Here is a 17,684-nt window from a genome sequence, read left to right as displayed (position 1 = left end):
TCACTGGTTTCTTTTATATCAAACAAATTGTTTTAGGTTATTCACCTGACATGTTGATCCATCAGCTGATAAAGACGCGTCACCATCACATCTGTGACACTCTGATGAAGGCGGAAGAAACCGCCGAAACATGTCAGGTGAATAACCTAAAACAATTTGTTTGATATAAAAGAAACCAGTGAAGTGACTTCCATGAAGTGTTTTTAAACTTTTCAAGGCATTTATTTTGATTCAGCAAAATGCAGGTCGCAACGGCAAATTCGTGCTACCGCATAAAAAGCTGTCAATAACTTTTCATGATAGCCATGTTTCCAGAAAACACCAAAAGCCTTGGAAGAAAGCCTGTTTCGGCCCTGGTTGTAAAAAAAAACAAAAAAAAAAACAAAAGGGAAGGGTGACCGTCCGGGAATACCAGGTGCTGAAAGCCTTTTTTTTTTTTTTTTCCCACGTCAATTGTGAAAGGAAACTTTTACCACAGCCATCAAGTCCCGCCGCTGCTTGGCATGGTTTCAGGGGCGATTGTGTCTATAAAATGAAAAATTCTGAGCGGTCTCACGGCTTACGGCAATACTACCCTGAGAGCGCCCGCTCTCGTCCGACCTCGGAGGCTAAGCAGGGTCGGGCCTGGTTAGTACTTGGATGGGAGACCGCCTGGGAATACCAGTTACCGTAAGCTTTTTTTTTTTTTTTTTTTTTCTTATGTGCACTTCAATCGTTTAAGCCAAGAACTTTTTACAGCACCCATCACGAATGGCATTCGGAAACTGCAAGCCTAGTTTGAACTCCGACACTGAAACTACAACACGAGTTTAAAACCTACATTGTGTGGCGACAGCCATAGCATTGCAGTTCACGTTTTTACCGCTAGAGGGCAGACTATGTACAGTGAATAAAGAGCATGGCTCCCTGTGAACTCAAAGCAGCAGTCTTTACTTGTAAAAGAACCCAGCACAACACATTGCGCTTCCATGTAGTGTTTTTACCTTTTTCATGACATTTATTTTGATACAGGTTTTGTGCACTTCACTTTTCCGTTGGGCATTCGCGTAGAACCCTATTCCAGTTACGGCCAGATTCTTTTAGACTAGTGGTCCCCAAACTTTCTTGCGCCACGGACCGGCTACGCGTCAGAAATATTTTTGCGGACCTGCCTTTATATATATAAATAAACAATAAATCTATATAAATAAATACTACATTTATAATAAATATATATAAATAGGATTAAATAAAATGATACGACTGGCATAAAAACAAATATAAACCACATAAAAATAAAAGTCACCATTACGTTGAATTATTGGGAGCACCGAGCTTGTTTCTCAGAAACGAGCCGGTCCCATCCAGGCGTAATCGGAGACAATGAAACCCGAAGTGGTTAAGGTTTGTCTTTTAATGCAGGATGCTTGGTCTCCATGTGCCGAAGCAGTTTTGAAGGCTTCATTGGCTTGCTCGCTAGTTTCAGGGGCGATTGTGTCTATAAAATGCAAAATGTTGGGTCACCTCACGGCTTACGGCCATACTACCCTGAGAACGCCTGATCTCGTCTTATCTCGGAAGCTAAGCAGGGTCGGGCCTGGTTAGTACTTGGATGGGAGACTGCCTGGGAATACCAGGTGCTGTAAGCTTTTTCTTTTTCTTATGTGCACTTCAAGCTCTTTTTTTTTTTTTTTTTTCTTCTTATGTGCACTTCAGTCGTTTAAGCCAAGACCTTTTTACAACAGCCATCACGAATGGCATTCGGAAACTGCAAGCCTAGTTTGAACTCCGACACTGAAACTACAACACGAGTTCAAAACCTCTATGTACAGTGAATAAAGAGCATGGCTCCCTGTGAACTCAAAGCAGCAGTCTTTACTTGTAAAAGAACCCAGCACAACACATTGCGCTTCCATGTAGTGTTTTTACCTTTTTCATGACATTTATTTTGATACAGCCAAATGCAGGTTTTGTGCACTTCACTTTTCCGTTGGGCATTCGCGTAGAACCCTATTCCAGTTACGGCCAGATTCTTTTAGACTAGTGGTCCCCAACCTTTCTTGCGCCACGGACCGGCTACGCGTCAGAAATATTTTTGCGGACCTGCCTTTATATATATAAATAAACAATAAATCAATATAAATAAATACTACATTTATAATAAGTATATATACCGTATTTGCCGGTGTATTGGTCGACCTTTTTCGATCCAAAATCGACCGAAAAAAATCGACCTCGACTTATACACCGAGTCATAAAATTTAACTTCGTATTCATCGCTTCAAATGTGATGGTAACCAAGGCCGTTTCTCATGCATCTCATTGTGCGTTGCACTTAGAAAATTTGAACCGGGCGGCGTGCGCGAGTGCGCGGCCCGCTGGAAGTCGAATGAGGCGCCGCGACCACCTCCGCGGTGTTTATAAACCGCCGATCCGCTCGGCGGGGGCTATTTTCGGCCACTTGGCTCGTGCGCACGGCCTCCCGGATGTGCCGGGCGGGTGCGCGATCTCGCCGGCCGCTGGAAGTCGAATGAGGCGCCGCGACCACCTCCGCGGTGCTTATAAACAGCCGATCCGCTCGGCGGGGGCTATTTTCGGCCACTTGGCTCGTGCGCACGGCCTCCCGGATGTGCCGGGCGGGTGCGCGAGCTCGCCGGCCGCTGGAAGTCGAATGAGGCGCCGCAACAACCTCCGCGGTGCTTATAAACAGCCGATCCGCTCGGCGGGGGCTATTTTCAGCCACTTGGCTCGTGCGCACGGCCTCCCGGATGTGCCGGGCGGGTGCGCGAGCTCGCCGGCCGCTGGAAGTCGAATGAGGCGCCGCGACCACCTCCGCGGTGCTTATAAACAGCCGATCCGCTCGGCGGGGGCTATTTTCGGCCACTTGGCTCGTGCGCACGGCCTCCCGGATGTGCCGGGCGGGTGCGCGGGCTCGCCGGCCGCTGGAAGTCGAATGAGGCGCCGCGACCACCTCCGCGGTGCTTATAAACAGCCGATCCGCTCGGCGGGGGCTATTTTCGGCCACTTGGCTCGTGCGCACGGCCTCCCGGATGTGCCGGGCGGGTGCGCGAGCTCGCCGGCCGCTGGAAGTCGAATGAGGCGCCGCGACCACCTCCGCGGTGCTTATAAACAGCCGATCCGCTCGGCGGGGGCTATTTTCGGCCACTTGGCTCGTGCGCACGGCCTCCCGGATGTGCCGGGCGGGTGCGCGAGCTCGCCGGCCGCTGGAAGTCGAATGAGGCGCCGCGACCACCTCCGCGGTGCTTATAAACAGCCGATCCGCTCGGCGGGGGCTATTTTCGGCCACTTGGCTCGTGCGCACGGCCTCCCGGATGTGCCGGGCGGGTGCGCGAGCTCGCCGCCCGCCGGAAGTCGAATGAGGCGCCGCGACCACCTCCGCGGTGCTTATAAACAGCCGATCCGCTCGGCGGGGGCTATTTTCGGCCACTTGGCTCGTGCGCACGGCCTCCCGGATGTGCCGGTCGGGTGCGCGAGCTCGCCGGCCGCTGGAAGTCGAATGAGGCGCCGCGACCACCTCCGCGGTGCTTATAAACAGCCGATCCGCTCGGCGGGGGCTATTTTCGGCCACTTGGCTCGTGCGCACGGCCTCCCGGATGTGCCGGGCGGGTGCGCGAGCTCGCTGGCCGCTGGAAGTCGAATGAGGCGCCGCGACCACCTCCGCGGTGCTTATAAACAGCCGATCCGCTCGGCGGGGGCTATTTTCGGCCACTTGGCTCGTGCGCACGGCCTCCCGGATGTGCCGGGCGGGTGCGCGAGCTCGCCGGCCGCTGGAAGTCGAATGAGGCGCCGCGACCACCTCCGCGGTGCTTATAAACAGCCGATCCGCTCGGCGGGGGCTATTTTCGGCCACTTGGCTCGTGCGCACGGCCTCCCGGATGTGCCGGGCGGGTGCGCGAGCTCGCCGGCCGCTGGAAGTCGAATGAGGCGCCGCGACCACCTCCGCGGTGCTTATAAACAGCCGATCCGCTCGGCGGGGGCTATTTTCGGCCACTTGGCTCGTGCGCACGGCCTCCCGGATGTGCCGGGCGGGTGCGCGAGCTCGCCGGCCGCTGGAAGTCGAATGAGGCGCCGCGACCACCTCCGCGGTGCTTATAAACAGCCGATCCGCTCGGCGGGGGCTATTTTCGGCCACTTGGCTCGTGCGCACGGCCTCCCGGATGTGCCGGGCGGGTGCGCGAGCTCGCCGGCCGCTGGAAGTCGAATGAGGCGCCGCGACCACCTCCGCGGTGCTTATAAACAGCCGATCCGCTCGGCGGGGGCTATTTTCGGCCACTTGGCTCGTGCGCACGGCCTCCCGGATGTGCCGGGCGGGTGCGCGGGCTCGCCGGCCGCTGGAAGTGAGGCGCCGCGACCACCTCCGCGGTGCTTATAAACAGCCGATCCGCTCGGCGGGGGCTATTTTCGGCCACTTGGCTCGTGCGCACGGCCTCCCGGATGTGCCGGGCGGGTGCGCGAGCTCGCCGGCCGCTGGAAGTCGAATGAGGCGCCGCGACCACCTCCGCGGTGCTTATAAACAGCCGATCCGCTCGGCGGGGGCTATTTTCGGCCACTTGGCTCGTGCGCACGGCCTCCCGGATGTGCCGGGCGGGTGCGCGAGCTCGCCGGCCGCTGGAAGTCGAATGAGGCGCCGCGACCACCTCCGCGGTGCTTATAAACAGCCGATCCGCTCGGCGGGGGCTATTTTCGGCCACTTGGCTCGTGCGCACGGCCTCCCGGATGTGCCGGGCGGGTGCGCGAGCTCGCCGGCCGCTGGAAGTCGAATGAGGCGCCGCGAGCACCTCCGCGGTGCTTATAAACAGCCGATCCGCTCGGCGGGGGCTATTTTCGGCCACTTGGCTCGTGCGCACGGCCTCCCGGATGTGCCGGGCGGGTGCGCGAGCTCGCCGGCCGCTGGAAGTCGAATGAGGCGCCGCGACCACCTCCGCGGTGCTTATAAACAGCCGATCCGCTCGGCGGGGGCTATTTTCGGCCACTTGGCTCGTGCGCACGGCCTCCCGGATGTGCCGGGCGGGTGCGCGAGCTCGCCGGCCGCTGGAAGTCGAATGAGGCGCCGCGACCACCTCCGCGGTGCTTATAAACAGCCGATCCGCTCGGCGGGGGCTATTTTCGGCCACTTGGCTCGTGCGCACGGCCTCCCGGATGTGCCGGGCGGGTGCGCGGGCTCGCCGGCCGCTGGAAGTGAGGCGCCGCGACCACCTCCGCGGTGCTTATAAACAGCCGATCCGCTCGGCGGGGGCTATTTTCGGCCACTTGGCTCGTGCGCACGGCCTCCCGGATGTGCCGGGCGGGTGCGCGAGCTCGCCGGCCGCTGGAAGTCGAATGAGGCGCCGCGACCACCTCCGCGGTGCTTATAAACAGCCGATCCGCTCGGCGGGGGCTATTTTCGGCCACTTGGCTCGTGCGCACGGCCTCCCGGATGTGCCGGGCGGGTGCGCGATCTCGCCGGCCGCTGGAAGTCGAATGAGGCGCCGCGACCACCTCCGCGGTGCTTATAAACAGCCGATCCGCTCGGCGGGGGCTATTTTCGGCCACTTGGCTCGTGCGCACGGCCTCCCGGATGTGCCGGGCGGGTGCGCGAGCTCGCCGGCCGCTGGAAGTCGAATGAGGCGCCGCGACCACCTCCGCGGTGCTTATAAACTGCCGATCCACTCGGCGGGGGCTATTTTCGGCCACTTGGCTCGTGCGCACGGCCTCCCGGATGTGCCGGGCGGGTGCGCGAGCTCGCCGGCCGCTTGAAGTCGAATGAGGCGCCGCGACCACCTCCGCGGTGCTTATAAACAGCCGATCCGCTCGGCGGGGGCTATTTTCGGCCACTTGGCTCGTGCGCACGGCCTCCCGGATGTGCCGGGCGGGTGCGCGAGCTCGCCGCCCGCCGGAAGTCGAATGAGGCGCCGCGACCACCTCTGCGGTGCTTATAAACAGCCGATCCGCTCGGCGGGGGCTATTTTCGGCCACTTGGCTCGTGCGCACGGCCTCCCGGATGTGCCGGGCGGGTGCGCGAGCTCGCTGGCCGCTGGAAGTCGAATGAGGCGCCGCGACCACCTCCGCGGTGCTTATAAACAGCCGATCCGCTCGGCGGGGGCTATTTTCGGCCACTTGGCTCGTGCGCACGGCCTCCCGGATGTGCCGGGCGGGTGCGCGAGCTCGCCGGCCGCTGGAAGTCGAATGAGGCGCCGCGACCACCTCCGCGGTGCTTATAAACAGCCGATCCGCTCGGCGGGGGCTATTTTCGGCCACTTGGCTCGTGCGCACGGCCTCCCGGATGTGCCGGGCGGGTGCACGAGCTCGCCGGCCGCTGGAAGTCGAATGAGGCGCCGCGACCACCTCCGCGGTGCTTATAAACAGCCGATCCGCTCGGCGGGGGCTATTTTCGGCCACTTGGCTCGTGCGCACGGCCTCCCGGATGTGCCGGGCGGGTGCGCGAGCTCGCCGGCCGCTGGAAGTCGAATGAGGCGCCGCGACCACCTCCGCGGTGCTTATAAACAGCCGATCCGCTCGGCGGGGGCTATTTTCGGCCACTTGGCTCGTGCGCACGGCCTCCCGGATGTCCCGGGCGGGTGCGCGAGCTCGCCGGCCGCTGGAAGTCGAATGAGGCGCCGCGACCACCTCCGCGGTGCTTATAAACAGCCGATCCGCTCGGCGGGGGCTATTTTCGGCCACTTGGCTCGTGCGCACGGCCTCCCGGATGTGCCGGGCGGGTGCGCGGGCTCGCCGGCCGCTGGAAGTCGAATGAGGCGCCGCGACCACCTCCGCGGTGCTTATAAACAGCCGATCCGCTCGGCGGGGGCTATTTTCGGCCACTTGGCTCGTGCGCACGGCCTCCCGGATGTGCCGGGCGGGTGCGCGAGCTCGCCGGCCGCTGGAAGTCGAATGAGGCGCCGCGACCACCTCCGCGGTGCTTATAAACAGCCGATCCGCTCGGCGGGGGCTATTTTCGGCCACTTGGCTCGTGCGCACGGCCTCCCGGATGTGCCGGGCGGGTGCGCGAGCTCGCCGGCCGCTGGAAGTCGAATGAGGCGCCGCGACCACCTCCGCGGTGCTTATAAACAGCCGATCCGCTCGGCGGGGGCTATTTTCGGCCACTTGGCTCGTGCGCACGGCCTCCCGGATGTGCCGGGCGGGTGCGCGAGCTCGCCGGCCGCTGGAAGTCGAATGAGGCGCCCGACCACCTCCGCGGTGCTTATAAACAGCCGATCCGCTCGGCGGGGGCTATTTTCGGCCACTTGGCTCGTGCGCACGGCCTCCCGGATGTGCCGGGCGGGTGCGCGAGCTCGCCGGCCGCTGGAAGTCGAATGAGGCGCCGCGACCACCTCCGCGGTGCTTATAAACTGCCGATCCGCTCGGCGGGGGCTATTTTCGGCCACTTGGCTCGTGCGCACGGCCTCCCGGATGTGCCGGGCGGGTGCGCGAGCTCGCCGGCCGCTGGAAGTCGAATGAGGCGCCGCGACCACCTCCGCGGTGCTTATAAACAGCCGATCCGCTCGGCGGGGGCTATTTTCGGCCACTTGGCTCGTGCGCACGGCCTCCCGGATGTGCCGGGCGGGTGCGCGAGCTCGCCGGCCGCTGGAAGTCGAATGAGGCGCCGCGACCACCTCCGCGGTGCTTACAAACAGCCGATCCGCTCGGCGGGGGCTATTTTCGTCCACTTGGCTCGTGCGCACGGCCTCCCGGATATGCCGGGCGGGTGCGCGAGCTCGCCGGCCGCTGGAAGTCGAATGAGGCGCCGCGACCACCTCCGCGGTGCTTATAAACAGCCGATCCGCTCGGCGGGGGCTATTTTCGGCCACTTGGCTCGTGCGCACGGCCTCCCGGATGTGCCGGGCGGGTGCGCGAGCTCGCCGGCCGCTGGAAGTCGAATGAGGCGCCGCGGCCACCTCCGCGGTGCTTATAAACAGCCGATCCGCTCGGCGGGGGCTATTTTCGGCCACTTGGCTCGTGCGCACGGCCTCCCGGATGTGCCGGGCGGGTGCGCAGGCTCGCCGGCCGCTGGAAGTCGAATGAGGCGCCGCGACCACCTCCGCGGTGCTTATAAACAGCCGATCCGCTCGGCGGGGGCTATTTTCGGCCACTTGGCTCGTGCGCACGGCCTCCCGGATGTGCCGGGCGGGTGCGCGAGCTCGCCGGCCGCTGGAAGTCGAATGAGGCGCCGCGACCACCCCCGCGGTGCTTATAAACAGCCGATCCGCTCGGCGGGGGCTATTTTCGGCCACTTGGCTCGTGCGCACGGCCTCCCGGATGTGCCAGGCGGGTGCGCGGGCTCGCCGGCCGCTGGAAGTCGAATGAGGCGCCGCGACCACCTCCGCGGTGCTTATAAACAGCCGATCCGCTCGGCGGGGGCTATTTTCGGCCACTTGGCTCGTGCGCACGGCCTCCCGGATGTGCCGGGCGGGTGCGCGAGCTCGCCGGCCGCTTGAAGTCGAATGAGGCGCCGCGACCACCTCCGCGGTGCTTATAAACAGCCGATCCGCTCGGCGGGGGCTATTTTCGGCCACTTGGCTCGTGCGCACGGCCTCCCGGATGTGCCGGGCGGGTGCGCGAGCTCGCTGGCCGCTGGAAGTCGAATGAGGCGCCGCGACCACCTCCGCGGTGCTTATAAACAGCCGATCCGCTCGGCATGGACTATTTTCGGCCACTTGGCTCGTGCACACGGCCTCCCGGATGTGCCGGGCGGGTGCGCGAGCTCGCCGGCCGCTTGAAGTCGAATGAGGCGCCGCGACCACCTCCGCGGTGCTTATAAACAGCCGATCCGCTCGGCGGGGGCTATTTTCGGCCATTTGGCTCGTGCGCACGGCCTCCCGGATGTGCCGGGCGGGTGCGCGAGCTCGCCGGCCGCTGGAAGTCGAATGAGGCGCCGCGACCACCTCCGCGGTGCTTATAAACTGCCGATCCGCTCGGCGGGGGCTATTTTCGGCCACTTGGCTCGTGCGCACGGCCTCCTGGATGTGCCGGGCGGGTGCGCGAGCTCGCCGGCCGCTGGAAGTCGAATGAGGCGCCGCGACCACCTCCGCGGTGCTTATAAACAGCCGATCCGCTCGGCGGGGGCTATTTTCGGCCACTTGGCTCGTGCGCACGGCCTCCCGGATGTGCCGGGCGGGTGCGCGAGCTCGCCGGCCGCTGGAAGTCGAATGAGGCGCCGCGACCACCTCCGCGGTGCTTACAAACAGCCGATCCGCTCGGCGGGGGCTATTTTCGTCCACTTGGCTCGTGCGCACGGCCTCCCGGATATGCCGGGCGGGTGCGCGAGCTCGCCGGCCGCTGGAAGTCGAATGAGGCGCCGCGACCACCTCCGCGGTGCTTATAAACAGCCGATCCGCTCGGCGGGGGCTATTTTCGGCCACTTGGCTCGTGCGCACGGCCTCCCGGATGTGCCGGGCGGGTGCGCGAGCTCGCCGGCCGCTGGAAGTCGAATGAGGCGCCGCGGCCACCTCCGCGGTGCTTATAAACAGCCGATCCGCTCGGCGGGGGCTATTTTCGGCCACTTGGCTCGTGCGCACGGCCTCCCGGATGTGCCGGGCGGGTGCGCAGGCTCGCCGGCCGCTGGAAGTCGAATGAGGCGCCGCGACCACCTCCGCGGTGCTTATAAACAGCCGATCCGCTCGGCGGGGGCTATTTTCGGCCACTTGGCTCGTGCGCACGGCCTCCCGGATGTGCCGGGCGGGTGCGCGAGCTCGCCGGCCGCTGGAAGTCGAATGAGGCGCCGCGACCACCTCCGCGGTGCTTATAAACAGCCGATCCGCTCGGCGGGGGCTATTTTCGGCCACTTGGCTCGTGCGCACGGCCTCCCGGATGTGCCGGGCGGGTGCGCGGGCTCGCCGGCCGCTGGAAGTCGAATGAGGCGCCGCGACCACCTCCGCGGTGCTTATAAACAGCCGATCCGCTCGGCGGGGCTATTTTCGGCCACTTGGCTCGTGCGCACGGCCTCCCGGATGTGCCGGGCGGGTGCGCGAGCTCGCCGGCCGCTGGAAGTCGAATGAGGCGCCGCGACCACCTCCGCGGTGCTTATAAACAGCCGATCCGCTCGGCGGGGGCTATTTTCGCCCACTTGGCTCGTGCGCACGGCCTCCCGGATGTGCCGGGCGGGTGCGCGAGCTCGCCGGCGGCTGGAAGTCCAATGAGGCGCCGCGATCTCCTCCGCGGTGCTTATAAAGTGCCGATCCGCTCGGCTTGGAGCTATTTCCGGCCTCCCGTTGGTGCCGGGCGGCGTGCGCGAGCTCGCCGGCCGCGATCTCCTCCGCGGTGCTTATAAACAGCAGCATGCGCACGGCCTCCCAGAATTTGAACACATTTCGTCAATAAATTTCGCATATTGAATTTTGAAGTTTAATATAATGCAACAATTGAGCTCGACTTATACAAAGGATATATCATAAAATCGTAAATTTCCGTCGAATTTTAGGGGGTCGACTTATACACCGAGTCGACCTGTACACCGGCAAATACGGTAAATACGATTAAATAAAATGATACGACTGGCATAAAAACAAATATAAACCACATAAAAATAAAAGTCACCATTACGTTGAATTATTGGGAGCACCGAGCTTGTTTCTCAGAAACGAGCCGGTCCCATCCAGGCGTAATCGGAGACAATGAAACCCGAAGTGGTTAAGTTTTGTCTTTTAATGCAGGATGCTTGGTCTCCATGTGCCGAAGCAGTTTTGAAGGCTTCATTGGCTCGCTCGCTAGTTTCAGGGGCGATTGTATCTATAAATTGCAAAATGTTGGGTCACCTCACGGCTTACGGCCATACTACCCTGAGAACGCCCGATCTCGGAAGCTAAGCAGGGTCGGGCCTGGTTAGTACTTGGATGGGAGACCGCCTGGGAATACCAGGTGCTGTAAGCTTTTTCTTTTTCTTATGTGCACTTCAATCGTTTAAGAAGCTATTTTTTACAACACCCATCACGAATGGCATCCGGAAACAGCAAGCCTAATTTAAACTCCGACATTGAAACTATAACACGAGTTTGAAAGCTATATTATGTGGTGACATCCACAGCATTGTAGTTAAATTTTTTACCGCTAGAGAGCAGACTATGTACAGTGAGCATGGCTCCCTGTGAACTCAAAGCAGCAGGCTTGACTTATAAAAGAACCCAACACAACACTTCCATGAAGTAATTGTACTAAGTTCATTTTGTTTTTCCTTATGTAATCACTTCACTGGTTTCTTTTATATCAAACAAATTGTTTTAGGTTATTCACCTGACATGTTGATCCATCAGCTGATAAAGACGCGTCACCATCACATCTGTGACACTCTGATGAAGGCGGAAGAAACCGCCGAAACATGTCAGGTGAATAACCTAAAAAAATTTGTTTGATATAAAAGAAACCAGTGAAGTGACTTCCATGAAGTGTTTTTAAACTTTTCAAGGCATTTATTTTGATTCAGCAAAATGCAGGTCGCAAGGGCAAATTCGTGCTACCGCATAAAAAGCTGTCAATAACTTTTCATGATAGCCATGTTTCCAGAAAACACCAAAAGCCTTGGAAGAAAGCCTGTTTCAGCCCTGGTTGTAAAAAAAACAAAAAAAAACCAAAAGGGAAGGGTGACCGTCCGGGAATACCAGGTGCTGAAAGCCTTTTTTTTTTTTTTTTTCCCACGTCAATTGTGAAAGGAAACTTTTACCACAGCCATCAAGTCCCGCCGCTGCTTGGCATGGTTTCAGGGGCGATTGTGTCTATAAAATGAAAAATTCTGAGCGGTTTCACGGCTTACGGCAATACTACCCTGAGAGCGCCCGCTCTCGTCCGATCTCGCAGGCTAAGCAGGGTCGGGCCTGGTTAGTACTTGGATGGGAGACCGCCTGGGAATACCAGTTACCGTAAGCTTTTTTTTTTTTTTTTTTTTTTCTTATGTGCACTTCAATCGTTTAAGCCAAGAACTTTTTACAGCACCCATCACGAATGGCATTCGGAAACTGCAAGCCTAGTTTGAACTCCGACACTGAAACTACAACACGAGTTTAAAACCTACATTGTGTGGCGACAGCCATAGCATTGCAGTTCACGTTTTTACCGCTAGAGGACAGACTATGTACAGTGAATAAAGAGCATGGCTCCCTGTGAACTCAAAGCAGCAGTCTTTACTTGTAAAAGAACCCAGCACAACACATTGCGCTTCCATGTAGTGTTTTTACCTTTTTCATGACATTTATTTTGATACAGCCAAATGCAGGTTTTGTGCACTTCACTTTTCCGTTGGGCATTCGCGTAGAACCCTATTCCAGTTACGGCCAGATTCTTTTAGACTAGTGGTCCCCAACCTTTCTTGCGCCACGGACCGGCTACGCGTCAGAAATATTTTTGCGGACCTGCCTTTATATATATAAATAAACAATAAATCAATATAAATAAATACTACATTTATAATAAGTATATATACCGTATTTGCCGGTGTATTGGTCGACCTTTTTCGATCCAAAATCGACCGAAAAAAATCGACCTCGACTTATACACCGAGTCATAAAATTTAACTTCGTATTCATCGCTTCAAATGTGATGGTAACCAAGGCCGTTTCTCATGCATCTCATTGTGCGTTGCACTTAGAAAATTTGAACCGGGCGGCGTGCGCGAGTGCGCGGCCCGCTGGAAGTCGAATGAGGCGCCGCGACCACCTCCGCGGTGTTTATAAACCGCCGATCCGCTCGGCGGGGGCTATTTTCGGCCACTTGGCTCGTGCGCACGGCCTCCCGGATGTGCCGGGCGGGTGCGCGATCTCGCCGGCCGCTGGAAGTCGAATGAGGCGCCGCGACCACCTCCGCGGTGCTTATAAACAGCCGATCCGCTCGGCGGGGGCTATTTTCGGCCACTTGGCTCGTGCGCACGGCCTCCCGGATGTGCCGGGCGGGTGCGCGAGCTCGCCGGCCGCTGGAAGTCGAATGAGGCGCCGCGACCACCTCCGCGGTGCTTATAAACAGCCGATCCGCTCGGCGGGGGCTATTTTCAGCCACTTGGCTCGTGCGCACGGCCTCCCGGATGTGCCGGGCGGGTGCGCGAGCTCGCCGGCCGCTGGAAGTCGAATGAGGCGCCGCGACCACCTCCGCGGTGCTTATAAACAGCCGATCCGCTCGGCGGGGGCTATTTTCGGCCACTTGGCTCGTGCGCACGGCCTCCCGGATGTGCCGGGCGGGTGAGCGTGCTCGCCGGCCGCTGGAAGTCGAATGAGGCGCCGCGACCACCTCCGCGGTGCTTATAAACAGCCGATCCGCTCGGCGGGGGCTATTTTCGGCCACTTGGCTCGTGCGCACGGCCTCCCGGATGTGCCGGGCGGGTGCGCGAGCTCGCCGGCCGCTGGAAGTCGAATGAGGCGCCGCGACCACCTCCGCGGTGCTTATAAACAGCCGATCCGCTCGGCGGGGGCTATTTTCGGCCACTTGGCTCGTGCGCACGGCCTCCCGGATGTGCCGAGCGGGTGCGCGAGCTCGCCGGCCGCTGGAAGTCGAATGAGGCGCCGCGACCACCTCCGCGGTGCTTATAAACAGCCGATCCGCTCGGCGGGGGCTATTTTCGGCCACTTGGCTCGTGCGCACGGCCTCCCGGATGTGCCGGGCGGGTGCGCGAGCTCGCCGGCCGCTGGAAGTCGAATGAGGCGCCGCGACCACCTCCGCGGTGCTTATAAACAGCCGATCCGCTCGGCGGGGGCTATTTTCGGCCACTTGGCTCGTGCGCACGGCCTCCCGGATGTGCCGGGCGGGTGCGCGAGCTCGCCGGCCGCTGGAAGTCGAATGAGGCGCCGCGACCACCTCCGCGGTGCTTATAAACAGCCGATCCGCTCGGCGGGGGCTATTTTCGGCCACTTGGCTCGTGCGCACGGCCTCCCGGATGTGCCGGGCGGGTGCGCGAGCTCGCCGCCCGCCGGAAGTCGAATGAGGCGCCGCGACCACCTCCGCGGTGCTTATAAACAGCCGATCCGCTCGGCGGGGGCTATTTTCGGCCACTTGGCTCGTGCGCACGGCCTCCCGGATGTGCCGGTCGGGTGCGCGAGCTCGCCGGCCGCTGGAAGTCGAATGAGGCGCCGCGACCACCTCCGCGGTGCTTATAAACAGCCGATCCGCTCGGCGGGGGCTATTTTCGGCCACTTGGCTCGTGCGCACGGCCTCCCGGATGTGCCGGGCGGGTGCGCGAGCTCGCTGGCCGCTGGAAGTCGAATGAGGCGCCGCGACCACCTCCGCGGTGCTTATAAACAGCCGATCCGCTCGGCGGGGGCTATTTTCGGCCACTTGGCTCGTGCGCACGGCCTCCCGGATGTGCCGGGCGGGTGCGCGAGCTCGCCGGCCGCTGGAAGTCGAATGAGGCGCCGCGACCACCTCCGCGGTGCTTATAAACAGCCGATCCGCTCGGCGGGGGCTATTTTCGGCCACTTGGCTCGTGCGCACGGCCTCCCGGATGTGCCGGGCGGGTGCGCGAGCTCGCCGGCCGCTGGAAGTCGAATGAGGCGCCGCGACCACCTCCGCGGTGCTTATAAACAGCCGATCCGCTCGGCGGGGGCTATTTTCGGCAACTTGGCTCGTGCGCACGGCCTCCCGGATGTGCCGGGCGGGTGCGCGAGCTCGCCGGCCGCTGGAAGTCGAATGAGGCGCCGCGACCACCTCCGCGGTGCTTATAAACAGCCGATCCGCTCGGCGGGGGCTATTTTCGGCCACTTGGCTCGTGCGCACGGCCTCCCGGATGTGCCGGGCGGGTGCGCGAGCTCGCCGGCCGCTGGAAGTCGAATGAGGCGCCGCGACCACCTCCGCGGTGCTTATAAACAGCCGATCCGCTCGGCGGGGGCTATTTTCGGCCACTTGGCTCGTGCGCACGGCCTCCCGGATGTGCCGGGCGGGTGCGCGGGCTCGCCGGCCGCTGGAAGTGAGGCGCCGCGACCACCTCCGCGGTGCTTATAAACAGCCGATCCGCTCGGCGGGGGCTATTTTCGGCCACTTGGCTCGTGCGCACGGCCTCCCGGATGTGCCGGGCGGGTGCGCGAGCTCGCCGGCCGCTGGAAGTCGAATGAGGCGCCGCGACCACCTCCGCGGTGCTTATAAACAGCCGATCCGCTCGGCGGGGGCTATTTTCGGCCACTTGGCTCGTGCGCACGGCCTCCCGGATGTGCCGGGCGGGTGCGCGAGCTCGCCGGCCGCTGGAAGTCGAATGAGGCGCCGCGACCACCTCCGCGGTGCTTATAAACAGCCGATCCGCTCGGCGGGGGCTATTTTCGGCCACTTGGCTCGTGCGCACGGCCTCCCGGATGTGCCGGGCGGGTGCGCGAGCTCGCCGGCCGCTGGAAGTCGAATGAGGCGCCCGACCACCTCCGCGGTGCTTATAAACAGCCGATCCGCTCGGCGGGGGCTATTTTCGGCCACTTGGCTCGTGCGCACGGCCTCCCGGATGTGCCGGGCGGGTGCGCGAGCTCGCCGGCCGCTGGAAGTCGAATGAGGCGCCGCGACCACCTCCGCGGTGCTTATAAACAGCCGATCCGCTCGGCGGGGGCTATTTTCGGCCACTTGGCTCGTGCGCACGGCCTCCCGGATGTGCCGGGCGGGTGCGCGAGCTCGCCGGCGGCTGGAAGTCCAATGAGGCGCCGCGATCTCCTCCGCGGTGCTTATAAAGTGCCGATCCGCTCGGCTTGGAGCTATTTCCGGCCTCCCGTTGGTGCCGGGCGGCGTGCGCGAGCTCGCCGGCCGCGATCTCCTCCGCGGTTCTTATAAACAGCAGCATGCGCACGGCCTCCCAGAATTTGAACACATTTCGTCAATAAATTTCGCATATTGAATTTTGAAGTTTAATATAATGCAACAATTGAGCTCGACTTATACAAAGGATATATCATAAAATCGTAAATTTCCGTCGAATTTTAGGGGGTCGACTTATACACCGAGTCGACCTGTACACCGGCAAATACGGTAAATACGATTAAATAAAATGATACGACTGGCATAAAAACAAATATAAACCACATAAAAATAAAAGTCACCATTACGTTGAGTTATTGGGAGCACCGAGCTTGTTTCTCAGAAACGAGCCGGTCCCATCCAGGCGTAATCGGAGACAATGAAACCCGAAGTGGTTAAGGTTTGTTTTTTAATGCAGGATGCTTGGTCTCCATGTGCCGAAGCAGTTTTGAAGGCTTCATTGGCTCGCTCGCTAGTTTCAGGGGCGATTGTGTCTATAAAATGCAAAATGTTGGGTCACCGCACGGCTTACGGCCATACTACCCTGAGAACGCCCGATCTCGTCCGATCTCGGAAGCTAAGCAGGGTCGGGCCTGGTTAGTACTTGGATGGGAGACCGCCTGGGAATATCAGGTGCTGTAAGCTTTTTCTTTTTCTTATGTGCACTTCAATCGTTTAAGAAGCTATTTTTTACAACACCCATCACGAATGGCATCCGGAAACAGCAAGCCTAATTTAAACTCCGACATTGAAACTATAACACGAGTTTGAAAGCTATATTATGTGGTGACATCCACAGCATTGTAGTTAAATTTTTTACCGCTAGAGAGCAGACTATGTACAGTGAGCATGGCTCCCTGTGAACTCAAAGCAGCAGGCTTGACTTGTAAAAGAACCCAACACAACACTTCCATGAAGTAATTGTACTAAGTTCATTTTGTTTTTCCTTATTTAATCACTTCACTGGTTTCTTTTATATCAAACAAATTGTTTTAGGTTATTCACCTGACATGTTGATCCATCAGCTGATAAAGACGCGTCACCATCACATCTGTGACACTCTGATGAAGGCGGAAGAAACCGCCGAAACATGTCAGGTGAATAACCTAAAACAATTTGTTTGATATAAAAGAAACCAGTGAAGTGACTTCCATGAAGTGTTTTTAAACTTTTCAAGGCATTTATTTTGATTCAGCAAAATGCAGGTCGCAACGGCAAATTCGTGCTACCGCATAAAAAGCTGTCAATAACTTTTCATGATAGCCATGTTTCCAGAAAACACCAAAAGCCTTGGAAGAAAGCCTGTTTCGGCCCTGGTTGTAAAAAAAAACAAAAAAAAAACAAAAGGGAAGGGTGACCGTCCGGGAATACCAGGTGCTGAAAGCCTTTTTTTTTTTTTTTTTCCCACGTCAATTGTGAAAGGAAACTTTTACCACAGCCATCAAGTCCCGCCGCTGCTTGGCATGGTTTCAGGGGCGATTGTGTCTATAAAATGAAAAATTCTGAGCGGTCTCACGGCTTACGGCAATACTACCCTGAGAGCGCCCGCTCTCGTCCGACCTCGGAGGCTAAGCAGGGTCGGGCCTGGTTAGTACTTGGATGGGAGACCGCCTGGGAATACCAGTTACCGTAAGCTTTTTTTTTTTTTTTTTTTTTCTTATGTGCACTTCAATCGTTTAAGCCAAGAACTTTTTACAGCACCCATCACGAATGGCATTCGGAAACTGCAAGCCTAGTTTGAACTCCGACACTGAAACTACAACACGAGTTTAAAACCTACATTGTGTGGCGACAGCCATAGCATTGCAGTTCACGTTTTTACCGCTAGAGGGCAGACTATGTACAGTGAATAAAGAGCATGGCTCCCTGTGAACTCAAAGCAGCAGTCTTTACTTGTAAAAGAACCCAGCACAACACATTGCGCTTCCATGTAGTGTTTTTACCTTTTTCATGACATTTATTTTGATACAGGTTTTGTGCACTTCACTTTTCCGTTGGGCATTCGCGTAGAACCCTATTCCAGTTAC

General features: G+C 59.3%; 2 non-coding genes and 4 pseudogenes across 2 annotated transcripts; all 6 read left to right on the top strand.

Moving 5' to 3' along the window:
• The first annotated feature begins 557 nt into the window (after positions 1-557).
• LOC125990776 (5S ribosomal RNA) lies at positions 558-676 on the top strand (annotated as a pseudogene).
• An 833-nt stretch (positions 677-1,509) lies between these two features.
• LOC125990750 (5S ribosomal RNA) lies at positions 1,510-1,628 on the top strand. The gene has a single exon (XR_007489078.1). It is a non-coding gene; the product is annotated as a 5S ribosomal RNA (ribosomal RNA).
• A 9,108-nt stretch (positions 1,629-10,736) lies between these two features.
• Positions 10,737-10,845, top strand: LOC125990756 (5S ribosomal RNA; annotated as a pseudogene).
• Positions 10,846-11,716: 871 nt separating this feature from the next.
• On the top strand, positions 11,717-11,835 carry LOC125990704 (5S ribosomal RNA; annotated as a pseudogene).
• Positions 11,836-16,183: 4,348 nt separating this feature from the next.
• On the top strand, positions 16,184-16,302 carry LOC125990761 (5S ribosomal RNA). The gene has a single exon (XR_007489083.1). It is a non-coding gene; the product is annotated as a 5S ribosomal RNA (ribosomal RNA).
• Positions 16,303-17,174: 872 nt separating this feature from the next.
• Positions 17,175-17,293, top strand: LOC125990775 (5S ribosomal RNA; annotated as a pseudogene).
• The last annotated feature ends 391 nt before the right edge of the window (positions 17,294-17,684 follow it).

Source organism: Syngnathus scovelli, chromosome 20, assembly GCF_024217435.2.
Source record: "Syngnathus scovelli strain Florida chromosome 20, RoL_Ssco_1.2, whole genome shotgun sequence".
In the NCBI taxonomy this organism is placed as follows: domain Eukaryota; kingdom Metazoa; phylum Chordata; class Actinopteri; order Syngnathiformes; family Syngnathidae; genus Syngnathus; species Syngnathus scovelli.
The sequence above is the reverse complement of the archived record's forward strand: the minus strand, read 5'-3'. Positions and strand labels throughout refer to the sequence as shown.